This window comes from Lactuca sativa, chromosome 1, assembly GCF_002870075.4.
Source record: "Lactuca sativa cultivar Salinas chromosome 1, Lsat_Salinas_v11, whole genome shotgun sequence".
Taxonomy (NCBI): domain Eukaryota; kingdom Viridiplantae; phylum Streptophyta; class Magnoliopsida; order Asterales; family Asteraceae; genus Lactuca; species Lactuca sativa.
This window is the reverse complement of record NC_056623.2, coordinates 82,752,716-82,775,049: the sequence shown is the minus strand read 5'-3', so window position 1 is coordinate 82,775,049 and position 22,334 is coordinate 82,752,716.

The following is a 22,334-nucleotide window of genomic DNA, read 5'->3' as shown; positions in this document are numbered from 1 at the left end:
GTTAAGAAGAAGAAGGATTCTCCACTAAGGATCGAGATTGTGACATGTAGGTCATAATTTGGAGTCTAACCTGAGATAGAGAGCATGTGCAAGATCGAGTACTGCTTGCAGTCAATAAGTTTAAGAGATAGATTCAAAGGAATATAGAAGTTACAATTATTACCTAGAATGAATAGATAACGTACGGAGTCATTATACAAGCCCTGTTTCGTTGATGATTCCAGGACGTAATCATCCTAAGGGGGAGATAACTGTAACGCCTGTAGATCCGGGCTAGTCAATTTAGAGATAATAGGGGTCGAAAATGAATTTTTGACAAAATATTATTTTGAATAAATAATCTTAACCAAGTTGTAGTATATGTTACAAGGTTTTCGTACATATAAAGAGCGCCGAAATCCGAGTTGTAACGAAGAAGTTATGACCTGTCGAAGTTTCGCGATGGAACCGGCATGATACCGGGGAGCGTAAATAGTGAATTTACGATAGAACGAGTTTTAGCCTTAACGATCTAAATGAAAGTTGTAGAATACGTTAAACCGAAAGTGTCGATAAAAAGAACGCCCAAATCTGACTTCGTATGAGGAAGTTATGATTTTTCGAAGTTTCGGCTTAGTAGTGTATAGCCCAAAATTCGAATAGTAGATCGTGCTGTTTTTAGTCGACACAACCTAAACGAGAGTCGAAGATCTCGTTAATAGTAGCGTAATAATAAAAAGACAGACGAAAACGAACGTCGGATGAAGAAGTTATGAGTTTTTAACGGACCAATCCTATCCCGGCCTATTAATACTATAAATTTTAAAATAAATTCAAAATTAGCCAACGAAGTCTAAATGAAAGTTGCATAGTATGTTCCCGCCTACGCGTGGATATAAAGAACGTTGAAAACGAATCTCGTACGCAAAAAGTTACGAATTTTTAAAGTTGGAAGAGGAATTTGCGAAGCTGAGGATGAAAGTGATGACGTGGCAGTGCCACAGCCGTCCATCGCAGATCAGTATCGCTTCGGTTTGCGCCACGTCGCCACGCATCTATGCCTCGCGTCCAAGGCCGGGTACACCTAGTGTACTTCGGTTCTTATCCACCTGATGGAGTGCGATCCAACTGGTGCGAGCTGGCATCGTCATCCGAAGGTACACTCAGCGTAGCCTTCGGTATGCCCAACGTACCACCGAGGTTTAGCAGCCTATAAATAGCTGCGATATTTCCCGGAAAATTCACACCAATTCACTTCTCTCTCTAACTTACTTTCTCTCTAGCCTATTTTGAGCTCCATAAAGTCTAGGTGAACCCCTAGCATCCGAAGGAAGCCCCGAGGCTCCCGGAGTCTCGAGAAAAAGGGTCTTTCAGTTTAAAACGCTGCTCTGAGCAAAGCCCGATTTTCTTTAAAACCGCTGTAAGTGAGCAACGCCTATGAAAATTTTAATATAGCTTTTAAATAATTATAGTAAAGTTATTAGGTCCTTAAAATAATTATTTGGGCTATTATTATGAGTTATATAGAGTGTTGTTTAACACTTATATAATAATAATAATAATAATAATAATAATAATAATAATAATAATAATAATAATAATAATAATAATAATAATAATAATAATAGCTAGACTATTAATTAGTCGTGGTTAACGATACACTAAACCCTAGTGATATTGATACTAGGTTTTGTCGAGGGAAAATTGTTTTGAGATAACGAAGTGCTGTCTGAGTACCGAGTCACCACCAAATCAAGTGATTGCATAATTACTTTCATCTTACACATAGATATGAAGTATTTAATATAAATTATGTGCTATGTGTGAATATTATCTGTACACTTGCTGTCTATGCTGGATGAACGATTTTATACATGTTTTAAATGATTTAAACTGTATATATATTTTATATCTACTATAATGTTGGGGTAAAACATGGGTAGATGTAATAGATGGAATATGAGTTGGATGACGAGTTGAGAGGTGTTATAGACCACGAGGTGAGGGTGAGAGGTGGACAATGTGAGAAGCCTTTCCCCAAATGATGGCCATGTCATTCAGCAGAGTATGGATGACAACCACAAACTATTCTAGACAGTCCAGTGGAACACTAACAGGCTCGCAACCTATGAGTGTTGTGAACGATGTGTTCACCCGGTGGACTCTAAACCTCGGTGATCATGCAGACTTGATGCCTAAACCTTGGTGATCATGCATACTTGATGCCTAAACCTTGGTGATCATGCAAACTTGATGCCTAAACCCTGGCGACTATGCAGACTTAGTGCCCATTTTGTAAACTGTGGCAACGATGGACTTCATGCTGATTCCTTAGGATGATCCTTAGGAATGAGTGAACGAGATATAGCTAATTCTTAGGGTAGATCCTTAAGAATAAATAAGATAATGGGGATGGGTAATTGGGTTGATTGCTTGATTTTTTAAACATAATAATTATATTATTGTGGGTTGAAAACCTTATGTACTCACCAAGTTTCCCAACCCGACCCACTCAGTTTATTTATATCACAGGTGTTGTTATGATGTCACATTACACTGAGAGATTAAGGAGATGTAAATCACTAGTGATAATGAATGTAAGTTTTGTTTATGCTTATGTTTCTGTATTGGCAATGACATCCCTAATGTTTTAAAATGAATAAAAATACTTTTCTTTGGAAATGCTTTGATAACGTATTTATCATGTTTTACTAGGAACAAATTCCGCATCATTTTTATTAAAATAGATACTTTGGTTTTTATAAAGCATAAACAAAATCGGTCTTTTTTGGCCGTGAAAATGGGGATGTCACATACTCCAACTTTACGGTCATGTGCAAGGAGCAGGCACTGTTGATTAACCATTCTTCTTCTTGTTCCTCCTTGCACATAGCCTGAAAATTACATGGTTAGTTTGGGCATCCAAACGAGTTTGGAGCATGGGACAATGGATGATTTTCTAATTGATGCATGAGCCGAGGTTGTAGGGAGAGATTTCGTGTCAACTTTTATGCCTAGTCATGAGTATTTGTGAATTATTGGAGTGTTGTGAGATTTAGAGAAGTTACGAGGTTTTTGAAAAGAATGAGATTTGACATGAGATGAGCCTTTTTGACAACTATATTGACATGCAAAAATTTTGTCATTTACCCTGACACTCTGCTTGGTCAGCGGTCTGGGTGATGAAGTAGGCTTGTGACCAGTCTGAGAGAAGTGAGATCTAACAGTGGTGCTGTTGGGATTTGAAAAGGGACGTTTTGTAGGAGTGGGAGCACGTGTAGATCTTGTGGAAAGAGGTTTCTTAAAACTTTAATGTGATTTCTTAGAACTTTGATGTGATTATAAATGTGTTGGAGTTGGTAAAATCCCTTTCCATTTTGCGCCATCTGAGGAATAGATTTGAAAACCATTGCTTCGAAAAGACTTTAGTTTCTTTTAGGTTGTGGCAGAGTTTTTTGAAATGGTTTTAGAGACTGTACCTTCCCTTTTGTTTGTTTTCTTGACTGAAGAATTTTTTGAAAAGTAATTTGAGAAAAGAAGCTTTTCTGGACTCTTAGATTTTGGAATTTTGACTCGTTTTTTGTTTTTAGAAAAGATTTCTCGGTTTTTGCCACGGGATCGAATTTCCTCTTTGAAAGCCTTTTTTGCCTCAATTTTTGGAGAACCGTAGTCATTGAGGTTCAGCTGCGGTTTCCTGGAAATCTATGATAATTTTTGAAAACGAGGACTTGATTCATCCGAACTAGAAGGTTCAGGATTTTAAGATCATTGACCCACTTCAAAGTTTTCTATGGGTATTTCATGATGAATTGGCTAAATAGTCGCAGTGCTTTTAACGATAGTATGCGGTAAGGAAGATTGAACTACCGCAGAGTAAGTCTGAGTTGAGACTTTTGTGGGACACTTGATGATAGGCAGATGGACAGACTTTGGTTCATGACTGTAGTGAGAGACACTACGGTCTAAGGGCAGATATGGAAAGTCCATTGAGACTTTAGGACCTTCTATGACAATATCCACATCAAGAACTGATGAAGTTTGAGAATTAGGATAGATTGTATCACACATAGGAATTTTATCACTTGAGTGACCCGAAAATTCAGGCATAATTTCCTCAATGACACAATTGTTACTCAGATTATTAAGTCTACCAAAGTGACCTCTGATGTCTTCGGGAAAGGTTTTGTCATTGACTAGGAAATGGAACTCTCGGTCTAGAGGGATATAAAGTCGATCTTTGTTAAATCAGGATGAGGAATCCTTTGCGGTAGGATATCCATTGGACCAACCCCAATTATAGGTGTTATCTACGGTTCCATTGTTCACAAGATTTTCAATAGCTTCACTTTCATTGAACAATTTTTCTATTAAAAGATTTAAACGTACAATTTCACTATGAGCTAAATCTCTTTGGTTCAAAGCTATTTCTAACTGTGTTTCACTCAACATTATTGCATCTTTCTCTAACACTAAGTCCTTTTCTAACATAGCTTCTTTGCGTCTTTTGTTATCCAGTCGTCCTCTTATGTGAAACATCTCTAGTGAATCTATGTTCTTCTCATCTAAAGCTTTGTTATAGTCTGTAAGGACGGCACCACATGTGTCATTAAGGTTGTCTATGAAGGGTTGACAGTCATGCATGCTATAATTAACAAATTTGATCATAAGTTTTACCTGTTCGACGATGCTTAGAGTCCCATCATTTTCCATGTAGCTGTAGTTCTTTTCCAGCTTTGTAGACCCATCCTCCTCCGTAGTTGCCAACATTCAAATCTTTCCTTTTCCCTTGACGTTGAAGATGTCTTCATCCTCATCTCCGGATGACCAAACTTGATGGTACCTTTTTACATGGGCTACATATGCCCTTTCTTTCTCGTTTTCCTCCATTTCTTGAGCCATTCTAAGATAGAATGCTCTATCTTTCACCATATTAGCTTTGCAGTCTTTGGCAAAGTGGTTCTCCTTGTTGCATTTGTGATAGATTACAACATCACTTTTATCTTCTGAGGAGGTATCGGAGTCAGTTGAATTGATGGGCTTTGGTGCCTCTTTGGGTTGAGTGGTATGAGGCTGCGATAGTGGGTGAGTGTTTTTGGAGAAACGAGAGTGATTGTTCTGAGGACTGAAGTTGCGTTTGAAGGGACGTTTGTCGAACTGCTGATTTTTACGAAAAGAAGAGGGTGGTAGCCGGTTGAACTGTTGGCTAACAAGAGCAATTGCATTGTGAAATTCTTCTTCATCGTCATACTCTGAGTCAACTTCGTATGACTGTGGAGGATTGCCATACAAGGGATAGTAAGATTAAGTATATGGTGCTTGTGCTATAAGAGCAAGTGGTCCTCCGAAGTCAGCACATTCCTTGAGTACCATAGATTCTTGTGCTTGCAATTCACAATAGAGCTTGTAAAGAGATAAGGAAGGGATCTTTTTATCTCCATGGACTATCATCTTAGCAGTCTTCCAGTGTCTTCCCAAACCATTGAGAAATTGAAGATTTGTCTCATGGTTGCTACGAACCGTTCCAACATTGGATAACTTAGTGACAATCAGATTGAACCTTTTGAAGGAATCTTCCAAACTTTTGCCAGCATGAGCTTTGAAAATTTTGAACTCATTGAGTTCAGTTGTGAGCTTCTTATCTTGAGCTTGTTCTGTACCCTCATATAAGTTCTTGAGAACATCCCATATCTCTTTTGTTGATTTGCAGTTTATGATAATGTCGAAGTTGTCGGGAGCAGCTCCACAGGAAATCTCATAAAAGGCAATAGCGTCATTTTCCATTTTGTCGAGATCATCTTTGGTGGGACGATTCAAGGCTGGTTGACCTCCTCTTAGTCTGGCTGTGGCGCCGTCGGTTTGAATTGATGTAAGAACAAGGACATGAGGTCCTTCTTCTACAGATCGCCATACATCTCTTCCAAGTCTCCTTAATTATCTTTTCATCCTCTGAGACCAGTGTTGATATTCGTTTGCCACCAATATTGGGGCTCTATTAGAACCACCAACATTGTTGGAAACATGGAGAGATAATGCTTGTGCCATATTTCCTTGTTTTTTGAATATGATTTTTTTATTTTAAGAAATGAGCTTCAGTGGTATAGAAGGCTTTTTGAAAATCAGAGTTTTGATTAAAAAGGCAACCACTTTGGCTCTGATACGAATTGTTGAGAGAAAAACTTGAGAAACACACTTGAACAAACGTTGGAACAAGTTTATATTGCGGAATTTAATGTTTAACTCAAAGGATCATAAAAGCTCAACAATAATAATAAGTTAGAGTTAGATGGTTAGATAATTAGGTACGGAAATATAAATGACAGCAAGTATTATATCAAGTATACACTTAAGTTGATTCTTAACAAGGAATGAAATCATACCAAGTTTGTAAGTGAGATCAAACTTAGTGATTAAGTCAAGACTGACTTGCTCCGAAGGAGATATTTGGATCTGTTATATTTCAGATCATGTTTAGTAGAGTTTAGAGAGTAAGAAGTAGATGAGAGAGTAAGTTATGAATTTCATGAGATATGAGATTCAATATGCGTAGATGTATATTAATTCAGGAAGAGAGAACTCCCTTTTATAGAGTCTCAAAGATTACAAAGGTCTTATTTGTTTAAAGTTGCCATAAAAGGCACATTGGATAAAAGAGAGTACAATAAGAAAAACAGAGAAAAGACTAAGACTAAGTGCTGATGATGATGACTGCGATTGCGGTACTTGATTGCGGATGAGAGAATGGTTGCGGATAAAGGAGAGGTTGCGGTTTGGATTAAGTTTAAGAGGGTCATTTCTATGGTTCAACAACATCATCATTAATACCTAGCCTAGAAACACAGACGTTACAAGTTTAAGAAGTTGAAGGGTAAATGTGGACGAAAAAAAAACTCAGTGACCTAATGTGGATAAATCAAAAAATATATTACCCTTTTAAGTCATTATCCCTATTGGAAAAGAAAGTTTCTTTTTCTCATAAATAGGTGTTTGGTCTTACGGCATAGGATATATATTTGCTTTTATAAATTTAGAGAGTTCAAGTCTCATTTAGAAAATAGATGAATTTAAATAGATAATGCAATTGTTTTGTGTCGTGACGTGCGGGTTCGTTTCGTGCCGAAACAGTAAACAGGTTGAATGTGTTTGACCTTAACCCAACTCATTTAATCAAGGTTTCACATCAACTCATTTTATTTCCGTGTTAAGTTATTGTCGGGTTGTTTGGTAGGGGTATACCTTGAAATATGTTGTGTCATGTGAGGTTGAAACACTAAGCATGTTGAAAGGGTAGGAGTTGGGTAGACGGAAAGGAAAAAGTAATTGTTGGGAGACGAAATAGATAAAGTCATAACAAGTTTAGATAACAAAATGGAAATAGTAGGAGTTGTGGAGGTGGAATATGAGATCATAAGGATGAGAGAGTTGTCAAAGGGACTGTGTGGTTTGTGAGAGAACGGAAAAACTGAAAATAAAGTTGTGATCTAGATGGCCAAGTCATTTCCACATTACAAAGCTACTCAATCCAAAGTTTTTCCTTTTCACTTATGGTTTTGGTTTTGGATCTTTCTAGTTTATTTAAAGAATTCAAAAAACTTACATATAAAAAAATTGGTTTCGCTTTTCGACTCATATTTGAGTTAAAATTTTCAACCCTAACCTTACCCGCTTAATTTTCGTATTGTGTCGTGTCAACATGTTTTTTTAAACGGGTTGAAATATCTTACCTAAACACGTTTATTTTGTTTTGAGAGCGTGTCGGGCTTCATGTCATGTCAGTTTTTGTCACCCATTGATTTAATGAGTAGATTAGCAAGTGTGTGTTTCCGTTCTAAAAAAAAGATGAATTAAAATTTTTGATGAATTAATTGGTTGTTTTTAAATGGTTTTTGCTATAAAAATCTCTTTATATTACACCCGTTATTAATTTATACATACATTTGTTTTATGACATATTTTACGATAAAACTTGACTCGCAGCTCATTAAACGCTAATTAGCCAATTAACAATATGTAAAACTTTGTTGTTGTCGGTCAACAAGACGCTTGAGTGTCTTTGTCTTCCAGAAGATCAAACGAACACATACATATAGCAAATTTTTGGAAAACGTCACACCAAGAATACGGATAGGCGCCACAGTGAGAGTTTAAGGTAAGGACTTTGGCATATTTCTCTGTAAAACTCCTTCTCGTATGCAAGGAGATAATTTTTGATGTTCAAGTGCTTGGAATGGCATCAACATCAAAGAAAAAGAAGGAGAAAGAGCCTAAAAACATACGTAATAGATACATAATTTGTGGATTGTGTGAACAATTTCTCAATTTTAGATTTCAAACCTGACACCTTCAAACATGCCCTTAGTATGTGTAATGATTCATTCCTTCACATTTTATGTGATGATAACATGTTAAGGTGTAATGACCCAAAAACCATGATAAATTTTTTCATATTTAAAAAAGACTTACATTCATCAAATTGTTCCTAAACCATCACCTAATAACAATGTCAAATTATCAGAGTAAAAATATAAAAAAGTGCGGAAAACAGTGATGGGAGAATGATGTGTTAGCACGTCGGGCCCTTCCCATTAGTACCGGAAGTACCTGAATCCAAAATATAAGTTGTAAAGAAAAGATTAGTTAGTTTCCCCAAGTACCACATACCATACATAAATAAGTTAGTGCTATGGGCCAAATCATAGTCTTACAAGTAACTCCTGCTAAGGGCCTAATCGCACTCTTCCATACAGGTGCCAGGCCCGGATCCTAGTCTTTCATACAGATGTCAGCGACCAAATACTGGTATTTCATATAATTGCCAGGGGATAAATCCTGGACTTTTATACACATGTCACGGAGATAACTAACATCCTATATCACAAATAATGGGCTGAAGTTCGTGCCTTCGACCCATGGGTATAGTAAGGGAACTCACCTCAATCCGCTGATAGATAACTAGGTGCTCGGCTATAGAACTAGAAGATCCCACACTAAAGACAAACAAATAACCCTAATAAAAAAATTAGGTTATAAACCATAACCATGGGTATTAAATACCAAACCCAAACTCCTAGGATAAAAGGTCATTTTATCCTTCCTATAAATAAGCCTAACCAAAATTGGCCCAATAACACAATAATGCCTCCTCAAGGCCCGTAAAGGCCCAACTCGTATAACCTAAGGCTCACTAATAGAATCTTGAGGCCCACTCATACTTTATACATTCCAAGGCCCAAAACCTAACTAAAACCAAAAGTCCAACACCCAACCAAAGTCCAAAAGCCCACAAGGAGCCACTGCGAGTTGTATGCATTGTATACTAGGCGTACGCGACTGCCAATATGCACATCGTACCACTTGGTCCACCCAACGTACTGGGTTGCTTGCTACCCTAGGCCATTTAGTGCTTAATCCATTCATCCATAAGGTTCAACTATCAAATCTCATCCATTTTAGGTTTCTAATACATAAAGTTGGCAGCTTTAACCCTAAGCATGTCTTAATGGAACCCAACATCCATTTTTGTCCAACAATACTCATAATAAGAATTCAATCTCTTGCATGGATCAATAATAACCATTAAGATGGCATTTTTATGCATCAAGAACAACAAAGAGGCTGAGATCTAACAAATCTAACTCTTGGAGTTACCCAAACTCACAAGGAGAACCCATAGGACTAAATAAACCTCACAAATAAGCCCTAATATCTAACTATCAAAATGAATCATCAAGGTAAGAACTTTATACATTATCTAGCTCACAAAGTTGATGAAGACTTTGGATCTAAAAGCTCTACCTCAACAAATTCTTGGTCTCCAAGCTCCTTATTCTTCAATACACACAAAAATGCCCCAAAATTACTTTCAAAGCTCAAGAACACTCAAAGGATGAATTAGGGTTTTAATGGGATGAAAATGAACAATGGAGGCTGATGAGGGTAGAGTTCCAAAGGCTATCATGAGGTTTAAATAGGGTTCAAACCCTAAAAATTAGGGTTTAGCCCAGGCAGACGTATGCTCTACATACACCACGTATGCCCAGCATACGAGATACCAAATTTGCCAAAATTCTCAAACTTACAGAACCAAAGAAGTAGTACCTGGAATTGAATGTTATAAATATCTCCTACTTGAATTAAACTTCGTCCTCAAATTCCGTTGGTGCAAACAAGTCTGAGTAGTGCTCCCTCATCTCGCCCCTTGGCTCCCATGTCCACTCAGAGCACTTTAGGTGCTGCCATTGCAAATTTCACAAATTCACCACCTTATTATGCAGAGTCTTAGTTTTCCTATTGAGAATCACAATCGGGCTCTCCACGTAATTCAGGCACTCATGTACCTAAATATCATCCAACGAAATCACTGCTGAATCATCGACTACACACTTCCGCAACTGAGAGATGTGGAAAGTGTTATGGATCTGAACGAGCTCATTTGGAAAATCTAGTAAGTATGCAACCCTGCCCACCTCAGGAAGAAATCCTAAAAGGACCAATAAATCGGGAGCCCAACTTTCCCCCCTTCTAAAACCGGATGACACATTTCCAAGGTGACACCTTGAGCAACACCAAGTCCCCTACTTGGAACTCGAGGTCCGAATTCCGTGGATCAGCATAAATCTTATGTTGGCTATATGTGACTTGTAACCTGTTGCGCACTTGTTGAATCAACTCTGTGGTCTTAAGCACCACCTTGGTGCTTCCTATGACCTGATGACCAACCTCACCCCAACAAATCAGGGTCCTGAACCTCCTCCCATCCAACATCTCAAATGGTGGTCGATCAATAATGGCATGATAACTGTTGTTGTAGGAGAAATCAGCCGGTGGAAGGTATGTATCCTAACTCCCTCCAAAATTTAGCACACAATCCTAAAGCATATCCTCGAGAGTCTGGATGGTCCGCTCGCTCTGGCTATCAGTCTGAGGGTGGTATGTTGTACTAAAATGCAACTAAGTAGCCAACTCTACATGAAACATCCTCTAAAACCTGGAGGTGAAGTAAACATCCTGGTTCGAGACCACCAAAACTCTGGCACCCGGTGCCGAACTACCACCTTTCGGACATAAATATTAGCTAGCTTCTCTGTGGATATGCTCTCGACAATCAAAATGAAATGCGCACTCTTGTTCAGTTTGTCCACAATGACATAGATAGAATCAACAATATGTGCCGTCCTTTGCAATTTTGTGATGAAATCCATAGTGATCTCCTACCACTTCAACATGGGAATGGGTAAAGTCTGCATCTTACCATGGGGTCTCTGATGCTCGACATTGACTTTCCTGCAAGTCGGGCATCGCTCAACAAACCAAGCTATATCCCTCTTCATATAGGGACACTAATAACTCAACCATAAATCCCTATACTTCTTTTTGGCCCCCGAATGGATAGAAAAATTTGACTTATGCACCTCTTCAAGAACCTTCTGTCTCACCCATCTGATACCAGGACCCAAACTCTACCGCACTAAGTAAAAAATCATTGGTTGTCCCTGACAAATAAGGGAATTTGTCCCATGATCCACTTGGCCTTCCCGTTTTCATTTTTCAAACCCTCGATCTAAGCTTCCATGATCAAATCCAGCAAAGGCGAGGTGAGAATCATCCTCAACCAAACATCGTTGGTAGAAGAGCTCACCGCCTTGAGGCTCAAAGCATTAGGCACCACATTTGCCTTTCCAAGGTGGTACAGGATCTCTCAATTGTAATCCTTTACCACATCCAGTCATCTCCATTGCCTCATATTTAGATTCGGCTGGTCCATCAAATACCTTAAACTCTTGTGGTTGGTGTAGATAGTACATCGTACCCCACACAAATTGTGCCTAAAGATCTTGAGGGTAAAAAACACAGCCCCCAATTCCAAAACATGAGTGGGTTAGTTCGCCTCATGAGGCTTCATCTTCCTCGAAGCATAAGCAATCACGTGACCCCTCTAGATAAGAAAAACTCCCAAACCCGAAATAGAGGCGTCGTAGTAAACCACAAAATCATCCAAACCCTCAGGGAGCGTGACAACTTGGGCCTCACATAATCTTTACCTCACAGTCTCAAAAGCCAACTGGTGATCAGACCCTCGACGAAAGGTCACACTTTTCTTTGTCAAGCAGGTCAACGACACAACAATCTAGGAGAAATCCTTGATAAATCTCTAATAATACCCTACGAGACCTAAGAAACTCCAAATATCAGTTGCGGTCCTCATAACCTCCTAACACACCACATCCTCGATCTTGGCCATGTCAACCAAGATCCCCTTTTAGTTGATGATATGCACCAGAAACTGCACCTCACGTAACCAAAATTTGCTTTTGGAGAATTTGGCATAAAGCCTCTACATCCTTAGGATCTCCAACACCTCTTGTAAATGCTGCTCGTGTTGCCCTTTGGTCTTAGAGTAGACCAAGATATCATCAATGAATACAATTACAGACCGATCCAACATCGATCTGCAAACTCGATTCATGAGGTCCATGAACGCTGCTGGTGTATTAGTGAGCCCGAGTGGCATCACCACAAACTCGAAATGACAAAAACGAGTCTTGAAGGCTGTCTTCTGCACATCCTCATCCCTGAAACTCATTTTATGGCACCATGATCTCAAATCAATCTTGGAAAACCAGTATGCACCCTAAAACTGTTCAAACAAATCGTCAATCTTCAGGAGGGGTTAACCGTTCTTCACCGTTAGCTTATTCAACTCCTGGTAGTCAAGGCACATCTTGTGTGAACTCTCTTTCTTCATCACAAATAGGATCAGTGCTCCCCATGAACTTCTTGGACGAATAAAACCCTTGTCTAGTAGCTCTTGCAGCTGCGTACACAACTCATGCATATCAGGTGGTGTCAGGCGATACAATGCATTGGCTATTGGAGCCGCACCAGGTACCAAATCAATCTGAAAATCAACCTGCCTCTCGGGAGGCACTCCAGGAAAATCCTCGAGGAAAACATCAAGAAAATCATGCATACTAGGTACCTTGCTAAACTCCTTCGTTTCCAATACCCGTGTGTCAGAAAAATAAGTTAAGAACCCAGAACAACCCTGCTGCCGATATGTCTGGCCTTCACAGCTGAATGAAGAGTTGGCCCATACGAAGCTCTCTCACCAATGATAACTAGTTCTCCTCTACTTGGGGTTCAAACTCTCACTAGCGGACGCTCGCGATCAATCACGTCCCTATTGGGGCATAATCAATCAATCTCAAAGATAACCTTCGATCCTCTCTAAGGAATCAACACGAAATAAATAGAGAACCTCGCGCTAAACATGTTTAGGACACACACACGAAATACCCTCAAAGAACTCACGGTACGATCATCCGCGATCTCCACCTCTAGAAGGGAATCTGAAGTCCATGGAGCGTCTCGAAACTTCTTGTTGAGCGCAAGAGATACAAAGGATCTGGTAGCCCCCGAATCAAACAGAACAAGAGCAGACAAACCATTGACTAAAAAGGTCCCATTAACTACATACCGTGCTGTATGGGCCTCACTGGAGGTCAGTTGAAAAGTCATGCACTTCACCATAGGAGCATTCTGTTGGAATAGTGTCTAAGCCCGTAACTATATTTGGTATGTACTTGACCCGGTTGTGCATGGTCCTTTTGGGTTGCCTTTTCCAAAGCAACTTGACAAGGTAATTTAAGGAGAAAGAGAGAATATTATGGTTTATTAATATATTATAAGAATAATATATTAAAGGAGAAATCATATTTATTTAATTAGTATTGGTCATAAATTAATTAGGAATTAAATTGGTGACTAAAAGAGATTAATTAAATAAAGCGGTATAAACTGTCAAATGTATGATAGTTGAGTTTTGGGTTAAGGAAACCTAATGGACTTAAGGGGGAACGAAATTATGATGGGGATCCATCATATTTTCGTCCAAGGCCTTATTCCAGAAGGTTCCTTGGGCTGCTTGGTGGCTAAGTTGTCCATTAGGGTTTATACTAAAACCCTAGTAGCCTGCAAGTATAAATAAGACCCCTAGGCTATGGAAATCGGCTACACTTCATTCCAAGGGATCCATAGGGCCGATTTCTAGCATCTCTCACCCTCTCTCATATTGCCTTCTTGCTTGTGGGGTTTGTGAACCATTAGAGGAGTTACAATTGTGACTCAAAGCTCAAGATCAAGAAGATTACAAGGATTCAAGCTACTTGAAAGAGGTAAACCACTTAGATCTGTTTTCTTTATGATAATTTCGAATTATATATGATAGATCTAGTTTTGTAAGTCTTGGAATCAAAGAATGTACAATAGAGAAACCTAGATCCAAGAATTAGGGTTTGTATGAGCACATAGGATTGTTTCTTATGCATAAAACCCAACAGTGGTATCAGAGCCTTGATTGGTTTCAATTGTATGTGATGCTTAACTGTTTTGCTTGCTACAAATCAAGTTTTTTTGCCTCTACCCAACTCAACTCGGCGAGTCAATATCTCGACTCGGCGAGTTGGCCCCTACTCGGTGAGTTCGGAGATGACTCGGCGAGTTCGTGCGTCAGGCAGAGGGTATTTCGGGATTTAGTTGTTGTTTGGACTTGGATTTGATGCCTAAATCGTTTTTTGAAGTTAAAATCTGAATTTTATCTTAATTAAATGATTATCCTTGCAAAAACAATAGATAATTTCAAATCTTTTGAATATTGGTTGTTTATATGATAAATATGGATTATTTAAAATTATTTGGTAATTATCTAATGACTAAAATAAGATTAGGTCAAATATAGATAATTATGAAATTAGTTGTTTAATTTAAATTATTTGTTATTTGATCCCTTATGTTTTGAAAAGTTCAAAACTTGCCCTCAAGTTTTGAAATTTGAATTTTGTGATTAAAAGTTTAATTTTGAATAATTTAAATTTCAAACCCTTAGAATTTTACAAGTTTAAAATTCAACCATATACTATTATATATTATTACAAGCTTAATTAATTTATATATATATATATATATATATATATATATATATATATATATATATATATATATATATATATATATATGCATAACTTAAACTGCTAGTTTACCATTAGTAGGCCTCATTCACGAAGCCAGTGCATAAGGTGGGTATGAGGTTGCTGCCTATTAAATGGTGCTTAATGGGTTTACACTCACACCCACCACTTGCTTGACTGGTGGAGGGTCGTTAGCCGAACGGGTAGGATAGGGCAACCCTCTCCTCATTAAAAGTATAATGTAAGATACAAAGTAACTACATGTTTTACAAATTCCCAATCTTAGTTACTTTAGGGTAAAATGTGAAAATGATGCTAATCCATGGAATTACACTTCGTACCCTTGTCAAATGTTGATGGAGCGTGTGTGGTTAACCGGCACATCAATTTGGGGATGACATTGGTAGTGAAGGGTGACTCGATTTTTGTCATAGATCAATGGAGCGTGTATGGTTTACCGACACATTGATTAGGTGATAGAGATATTGAGTGCACCATTTTGATTCGCATGGTTATTCACAATTTGTTTGCGATCCTCGGTATCCCAGTCGCAAATTTGAAATGCATATCGAGATTTAGACATGCCATTGAAAAGTTCAATGAATCTCAAAGATCTAGGAGTTTTCAATACATTTAAAACCTAAATTTCTTTTTCGTTTTTCATGGTGAGAATTAGTGAATCGTCATTCACGTACCTTCAAATTATTTACTTTTTGAGTACGACATCCCTTTCTAAGTTGTAAATAATGTTGTTGGATCCTAGCCCTAATTTCTCATTTGGGTGTTTAATTAGGGATTCATTTCTAATCAAACTTTGTTCCTTTCTTTTTCAGATGTCTGCAAACAAAAAAAATAACAACAACGCTTCTGGGTCATTCTCGTTGATGAACCTATGTTAGAAAGTGACATTTGATGGGTCAAACTTCAACGAGTGGATGAGGTATATTCGCATGATCACACGCTACGAGGACAAAGAATATGTACTTGATGAAAAGATTGAAAAGATCATCCCAGATGTTGCTACTCCAAAAGAGTTGGCCGCCTTTGAGGCCCACGAGTGTGATGCTATGAAAGTTCACTGCATCATGTTGGCCACCATAAACCTCGAACTCCAAAAGTCCTATGAGGACATGTATCCGTATGAAATGCATCAGGATTTGCTGGACAGGTATCATCAGAGCGCGAGGCAAGAGCGCTATGAGATCATTACTAACATGATCACCACTAAGATGGGGATTGGAGAATCCCTAACCTCTCATTTGCAGAAAATGCAGAGGTATGTTGATCGTCTTCTCAAACTTAATGTTGCCCTCCTACTACAACCAGTTTAGGATGACTTACCACATGAACAAGGAGGAGGTCTCCTTGAGCAAGCTCCAAGGACTCTTGAGGACTGCTGAGAGCAACCTTAAAGACAAATCCGTTGCATCATCCCCTGCTGTGGCTGCTCCTGTGATGGCAATAGGTCAAGGAAAGGGTAAAAAGAGGAAGGCTCCATGTAAGAGCCACCATAAGGGGAAGCCCCGTGATGGTTCGTCCTCAAGTGGGACCAAAGCAAGCCCTGCTAAACCCTCCTCCGATCCCAAGGAAGCTAAGTGCTTTTATTGTCACCAAAAGGGTCACTAGAAACGAAGTTGCCCTCAGTATCTGCAAGATATAAAGGATGCGAAGATTAAGCCCACCTTTGCAGGTATGTATTCTATTAAATCTAATAACTCATCATTTTCTACTTCATGTTTTCTTGATACAGGGTGTGGTTACCTCATTTGCTCTGATATGCAAGGCCTAAAAAGAAGTAGGGAGGTGGAACATGGAAAGATGAACCTGATTATGGGAAACAGAAGATCGTCGCCTGTGACCAAAGTCAGTGTTTATTCTTTTGTGTTGAGTAATGGGTTACAGATAGATTTAAACAATTGATATTATTCGCCAGATATGGCAATAAACATTATTTCATTTCATGGGTTGTTTAGACAAGGTTTTAGATATTCTGTTGATAATAGTAATGGTTCTATTAATGTTTATTTGAATGGTGTCTTTTATTTCAATGCATTACCTTGTAATGGGATTTATGAATCTGTGATGGTTGTTGATAATTTAGGAAATAATGTTTTGAATATTGATTCGTCTACTAGTCTAGACAAAGCATGCTTGTGGCATTGTCGCCTTGGCCATGTCAATAAGGAACGCATACCCCAACTCCAAAAGGATGGAGTGTTGGAGTCATTCGACTTTAGGGACGATGACACGTGTGAATCTTGTTTACTTGGGAAGATGACCAAGTCACCCTTTACTGGCACTTGTGTAAGGGGTGAGGGTCTATTGGATCTCATACACACCGATGTGTGTGGGCCCTTTATATCCACCATAAGGGATGCTTGCCGCTTCTACGTGACTTTTACAAATGATTATAGCAGATATGGATATATCTACTTAATCAAGCAAAAGTCGGAAACTTTTGAAAAGTTCAAAGAATTTAAGAATGAAGTGGAAAATCAGCTGGGCAGGAAAATCAATATGCTTCGGTCAGACCGACGAGGAGAGTACCTAAGTCTTGAGTTTCACGACTATCTAAAGGAATGCAGAATTGTTTCGCAATTGATGCCTTCGAGGATGCCACAATTGAATGGTGTGGCTGAGAGACGTAATCGGACCTTGTTGGACATGGTTCGTTCTATGATGAGTCGGACTTTATTACCAATAGCTTTTTGGGGGTATGCCTTAGAGACTGCCGCCCATATCCTTAACTTAGTTCCCACCAAGAAGGTTTCAAAGACTCCTCACGAGATGTGGACAGGGAAGGCTCCCTCGTTGGCACATATTAAGGTTTGGGGTTGTGAGGCTTTCGTAAGACGAGAGACTCACGACAAACTCGAACCTCGTAGTGAGAAATGTTATTTCATCAGCTATCCACAGAAGTCTTTTGGTTATCTTTTCTATAGACCGAGTGACAATGTTGTCTTCGTTGCTAGAAGAGGAGTTTTCCGAGAAAGGGAATTGATAAGCCAAGAAGACAGTGGGAGGCAAATTGAACTTGAAGAGATTCAAAAACAAAGCGATGAAGGAACCTCTAACACTGACACTCAACTAGAGGAGGAAACTCCTGTTGAACCTGTTGATGAGTCCTTACCTCTTCAACGTTCCACTAGGGCTAGTGTTCCACCCCAGTTGTATGGATTTCATATTACTACTGAAGGGGATACATTTATTAGTGATAGTACCCTAGTAAATTTGGACGAACCTAGCATCTACAAGGAAGCCATGGTAGGCCCGGAGTCTGCGAAATGGAAGGAGGCGATGGATAGTGAGATTCAGTCCATGTACGACAAACATGTTTGGAATTTGGTTGATAATGTACCGGGTCGTAAGACGGTCGGGTAAAAGTGGATCTTCAAGAAGAAGACGGACATGGATGAGAAAGTGCATACTTATAAAGCGCGATTGGTTGTGAAGGGACTTACTCAAACTCCCGAAGTTGACTATAATGAGACCTTCTCACCAGTTGCGAAGATAAAGTCTATTAGGGTAATGCTTGCAATAGCTGCGTTTCACGATTATGAAATATGGCAGATGGATGTTAAAACCACTTTCCTTAATGGAAAGTGGGCTGAGGATGTTTATATGAATCAGCCAGAGGGTTTTGTCGATGCGAAGCATCCAAGTAGAGTACACAAGCTTGGGAAATCCATTTATGGATTAAAACATGCGTCTCGCAGATGGAATCTTTGTTTTGACGGTAAAGTTAAAGAGTTTGGCTTTCTGCGAAGCGAAGATGAATCGTATTGTATGTCGACGACATACTACTCATAGGAAACGATGTCCCAACCTTGCAGGAGGTCAAGTCCTAGCTTGGGAAATGTTTCGCTATGAAGGACCTCAGAGAGGCTGCTTATATTATGGGAATAAGGATAGTAAGAAATAGAGAAAAGAGACTGATAGGACTTAGTCAGGATACATACTTGGATAAGGAACTAAAGCGTTTTAGTATGGAAAATTCCAAGAAAGGGGAGTTTCCAATGCAAAGCAATACCAAGATGAGTAAGACTCAGAGCCCGAGTATAGAGGCAGAGATAGCTGATATGAGCCGAGTACCTTACGCTTCCGCAGGAGGCTCTATCATGTAAGCTATGACTTGTACTCGCCTTGATGTGGCCTTCGCTTTGAGCGTGGTCAGCAGATATTAGGGGAACCTAGGTAGAGCTCATTGGATTGCGGTAAATAATATTCTTAAGTACCTATGAAGTACCAAGGAATGGTTTCTAGTCCTCGGTGGGAGTGATGACTTGAGGGTACGAGGGTACAGTAACACTAGTTTTCAGACGGATCGAGATAATTCCCGATCGCAGTCGAGCTGGGTCTTTACCCTAAATGGAGGAGCAGTGACATGGAAAAGTTCCAAGCAGGAGACCGTAGTTGATTCAACGTGCGAATCAGAGTACATTGCGGCAAGCGAAGCGTCAAAGGAGGCTATATGGTTGAAGAACTTCATTGCAGACCTTGGAGTTATGCCATCCATAAAGGAGTCGATGGAAATTTTCTGTGATAATGAAGGAGCGGTTGCCTTGACCAAGGAACCGAGAGATCATGGTAGATCTCGACAATTCGACAGAAAATACCATTTTATCAGACATCGGGTAGAAGAGGGACTCCTCGTTGTGAAGAGGGTATCATCAAAAGAAAACCCAGCAGATCCCCTTACGAAGGGACTGAGTAGGGTCAAACACCTGCAGCACGCTAGGAGCATTGGGCTGAAGGATGATATAAGTTTGGATTAGATAGGAAACGTGTAATAGATAGTTTGTACTTGACATTTGATGAATAAATAAAATAGTGTTTTTTATGAGTAAAGCTACTATCTTATGTTGGTTGTTTATCGATTGTTTCAATTTTGCATGTTTTGACTTCCTAAATGATAGGATTATTCAAACTGTTCATAATATGTCATATTTTGGAAGTAGATATGAATGAAGATTGTCATGAATTGTTTGTAGATTGTCTAAAAGGTATTGGGAATAGCAAAGGTTTGCGGCAAAGTTGATGAGTGCTTATGAATATGATTTGAGCATTGGAATAAACCCTCGTTTGCTGGTATCACTTCGTCGTGTTTTTCCTTAAGTGATCGCAAAGCGATAATATCATATAGTCTTATAACATAGAGATATGGTTGTTGTTTGCTGGTTGGTTATCCATTGATGATGTGTAAACGCATCAGTAACATGATGTCATAAAACGCATTATTGTGTATGATTCAATTAGTGAATAATGGATGCATATGAGTCGAAGTTGATCTGTTCCTTTATTCTATGAGAATAAAAGAGATATCTTGGCTAGGGATGAGCAAAAGGACCGAACTGGCCTGAACCGGCTCGAACCGAACCGGAACCGGGAACCGACTTCGGCCAAAATCATGAACCGAACCGGCCCGGCAGTTCTACCGGTTCCCGGTTCCTACCGGTTCTTGTCGTGTCTTCAAATGTTGGAACCGGTCCTTGAAAAATAGCATCATACGGTTCCGGTTTTTACCGGTTCTACCGGTTCTAGTTATATCGGTTCCGGTTCCTACCGGTTCCCGGTTCCAAAAATCCACAAAAATAACGTCCCAGTCCCGGCCCGACCGGTTCCATCGGGTTCCGGTTCCGACTGGTTCCCCGGTCCATATGCTCATCCCTAATCTTGGCCAATAAGCATTGTCAGTGTGATATAAAACACATTATCGAAAATCGAGGAACAAATGTTGGACAATAAGCATTGTCAGCATGATATCCAGAACAGAGGATTATACGACCCCTTATCTGAAGGACAAGTTGATCAGAGTTGACAGCGAAGTATAAGAGCTACGATTGCTAATTGGATTCTGAAGGCATATGTGAGATATAGTTCCTGTACTTATCCAAGTGGGAGATTGTTGGAATAGTGTCTAAGCTCGTAACTATATTTGGTATGTACTTGACCCGGTTGTGCATGGTCCTTTTGGGTTGCCTTCTCCAAAGCAACTTGACAAGGTAATTTAAGGAGAAAGAGAGAATATTATGTTTTATTAATATATTATAAGAATAATATATTAAAGGAGAAATAATATTTATTTAATTAGTACTGGTCATAAATTAATTAGGAATTAATTTGGTGACTAAAAGAGATTAATTAAATAAAGGGGTATAAACTGTCAAATGTTTGATAGTTGAGCTTTGGGTTAAGGAAACCTAATGGACTTAATGGGGAATGAAATTATGATGGGGATCCATCATATTTTCGTCTAAGGCCTTATTCCAGAAGGTTCCTTGGGCTGCTTGGTGGCTAAGTTGTCCATTACAGTTTAGATTGAAACCCTAGTAGCCTGCAAGTATAAATAAGACCCCTAGGCTATGGAAATTGGCTACACTTCATTCCAAGAGAACCCTAGGGCCGATTTCTAGCATCTCTCACCCTCTCTCATATTGCCTTCTTGCTTTTGGGTTTTGTGAACCATTAGAGGAGTTACAATTGTGGCTCTAAGCTCAAGATCAAGAAGATTACAAGGATTCAAGATACTTGAAAGAGGTAAACCACTTTGATCTGTTTTCTTTATGATAATTTCGAATTATATATGATAGATCTAGTTTTGTAAGTCTTGGAATCAAAGTATGTACAATATAGAAACCTAGATCCAAGCATTAGGGTTTGTATGAACACATAGGATTGTTTCTTATGCATAAAACGCATCACCTTCACCTTGCCCTGGTAGTCATCGGTAATCCTCAAGGTGGCTGGCGCAGGCGACACCACTTCTCCCCCATACAATCTTGGACAATCCGCCTTTTTTATGGCCGGTCTGATTGAAATGGAAGTAAATCAGAGCCCTCTTATGGCAATCCCTTCTCACGTGGCCCGACTGCCACAACTAAAGCATCATGAACGTGCCGATCGACAGCTCTACTGTGTGACTTGTCTCACTTGGCACAACGGCCACGACCCTGATGACCTCTAGTGTGGGTATTGGAGGTCTCGGGTCTCTTAGCCTGACCCACAGCTGTCTAAACCTACTCTGGCTTCCGCTTTGTTCAGAGCTCCAACTCAATCTCCCGCTCGCAGGCCATCTCGATCATATCATTTAGGGTCTTGTACCCCGAAAAGCTCATGAAATCCCTGATATCATCCCTCAGCATATCATGATATCGCGTCTTCCTCATCTACTCATTTGCAACACACTGCGAGAACAACAATGCTCTATCCATGATTTTAGAGGTAATCTCCGTGACAGTCTCTATAGTCTGGCGAAGGTCCTGGAACTTGCTGGCTAGCTGCTGCACCTCAATAGCTGGTGCAAAATCCCTCTGAAACCTTTGAATAATGTCCCCCCATGTCATCATAACCACCGCTGGCATCCCTAAAGCTCGGGTAACCTCCTCCCACCAA